Source organism: Nanorana parkeri, unplaced genomic scaffold, assembly GCF_000935625.1.
Source record: "Nanorana parkeri isolate BGI_ZX_2015 unplaced genomic scaffold, ASM93562v1 scaffold1061, whole genome shotgun sequence".
Lineage (NCBI taxonomy): Eukaryota > Metazoa > Chordata > Amphibia > Anura > Dicroglossidae > Nanorana > Nanorana parkeri.
The window spans coordinates 356,121-358,299 of NW_017307329.1; the positions used below are offsets into that span (position 1 = coordinate 356,121).

Consider the following 2,179-nt stretch of genomic DNA (forward strand, 5'->3'; position numbering starts at 1 on the left):
TCAGCTATAGATAAACTATTACCTGGTGGCGCTGAACTGCCGACATGAAAGATCCCATACATTGCCATGGGGACCGTTCATGCGACTGCTCGATCCGAACTGCTTGCCACCCGAAATGCTCCCTGACCCTTTTTTTCCGTGCTGATCAGCGCGGTTTCCATATAGATTTCAAAATTTGCGTGGAGATCGCCCTGGTGTGAACGGGGCCTCAGACCTCTGATTGGACAGAAGAGGAGCATCAAAACACTGATCACCTCTGCTTTATTTTTCTGTCTGTATGTCCCCTGTCAGCACATGTGCATACAGCAGAACCTGATTGGTTCCTAGTGCTGCCTCTCTTTTCCCAGTCTGCTGTGCAGGTGTCAGAGGCTGATATCAGGACAGGTTCAGGTACATATGCTAGTTCCATGTAACAATACATTTACTTGTTTTTAATACCTGCATCAAGTGGTGTTTTTCTTATTTCTGCCTGGAGTTCAGCTTTACCTTTTTTTTAATAGGTGGTTTTATGAAAGCTATAGCTGCCCTTTGATTAAGGTTTTCAAAGCTCCAGGTTTCATTGTAGTGTCTCCTGGCTGGTCAGGTCACCTAAATAGTACAATTGGAGAGCAGCAAAGGGTAGTGTGATAGAACAAGATCAGTTATCTGAATCTTATTCTTTTATGTGTATAATGATATCTGACTTATGTTTTTCTTTTTTCTTTCCAGGGTGGAGATAAATCAAACAGCAGTTCCAGCTCTGACAGCGACTCTGATGTAAGACTCTAATGTAGACAGTGATATGATATTGGTTTTGTCAAACACTGCTCGCAGTGCTGTCCATTCCATGACTACCTTATAGTTGGTCGTGCATTTTGTTGCTATTGCTTGTAAAACATCTCCTATTGAAGTTCCATGTAGTACAGTAATTATTCCAAACTCCCAAAAAGATTATTGAACAATCTGAATGGCAGAAAAGTTTATTTTATTCATGCAAACAGAAATACAAGCTCGTATGTGTTTCATACTGCTTCCCGCCCTTTCTAAAACTCTGAGAGTAGTGTAAAACATCTCCAGGAATTTTCAAAGTTACCCACATTGCAAGGGTTAACTGCTCATTTTGGTCCAGGAAGACCGGTCCCTGCAGCCTCTTTTCCCAGGCTCCGGAAGTCTAATTCTTGCTAACGTCATCATGTCTATGCAAGGTCCATTCACTTGCATTAGATTTGAGGACGCCAAGGGACATTCCACAGCCTGAGTGGAGGGAAAGGGAGGTGAGCGGTTACAGCTGCAGGATCAAGGATCAGGTGAGTGCATCTTCTTTATTCTGCTCTGTAGGCCAAAACAAGCAGTTTTGTGGGAGTTCCACTGCAAGGGTTAACTTTTAAAAATTTGTGGAGATGTTCTTTAAAGCACAATTATGCCATTGCTGGTACCCAGAGCACTTGCCAAAGGCTACCAAGGTGCCCTACTTTAGAGAGGTGAGGTCCAAAATACCCTTCATCACTCCCCATGCTGCCATCTTCCACTAGCCTTCTTCTTGGTCCAGGGTCTTCATTCTTTATCCAGCCTTTTCCACTGGCGGGCCGAGGATGATGTAACTCTCCGTGTATAGTTACTTTGTCCTGGCACAGGTGCCGGGATTGGAAACTGAGCTGCAAATGTGTGGTACTCAAGGTACAATTAGTAAAAAAAAACAAAACTGATATCAGGCACGAAAAGAAGGCTTATGGCAGGAGACACACAGAGTTTCTTCTATCATAACATTCTAACTGTTAGACTTTTATTGAAACTAGCGTTTAGGTCTGCTTTAAGAGCAAGTATTCTCATCGGCTGTACTAAAATAAAGATAGCGATCTGATATTCCAGTTTTGTGGTAATCTAAAGTTGGGAGTTTGGAATTGATGAGTCAACAAAATCAGTCGAATCAGCACCTAAAAGATGCAGAGGCGCTAATAGTGCAGCCTGACCTGGAGCGTAGTTGCTCTTGTATATTGAGGTTGTCAAAAGGGCTCAAAGGGCCTCTTTAAAATGCTTTGAAGTAAAAGCATTTCCTAAAACTAGAGGCTTTCACTTATCATTTGCTTAAAACAAAATAGCAATGCAAACCATGCCCTTCCGACTTCTATTTATACATAACAGATTTATATACCTGACAGCCTAGTAAATGAGTACTTTTTCAATCTTCAAATTTATATAT

General features: G+C 41.9%; 1 long non-coding RNA gene across 1 annotated transcript in view; it reads left to right on the forward strand.

Moving 5' to 3' along the window:
- Positions 1–725: 725 nt before the first annotated feature.
- Positions 726–2,179, forward strand: part of LOC108796133 — a 2,297-nt gene continuing 843 nt past the window's right edge. Inside the window, exon 1 of the long non-coding RNA XR_001941786.1 lies at positions 726–756. This is a non-coding gene — a long non-coding RNA (uncharacterized LOC108796133). The remainder of the gene's footprint in view (positions 757–2,179) is intronic.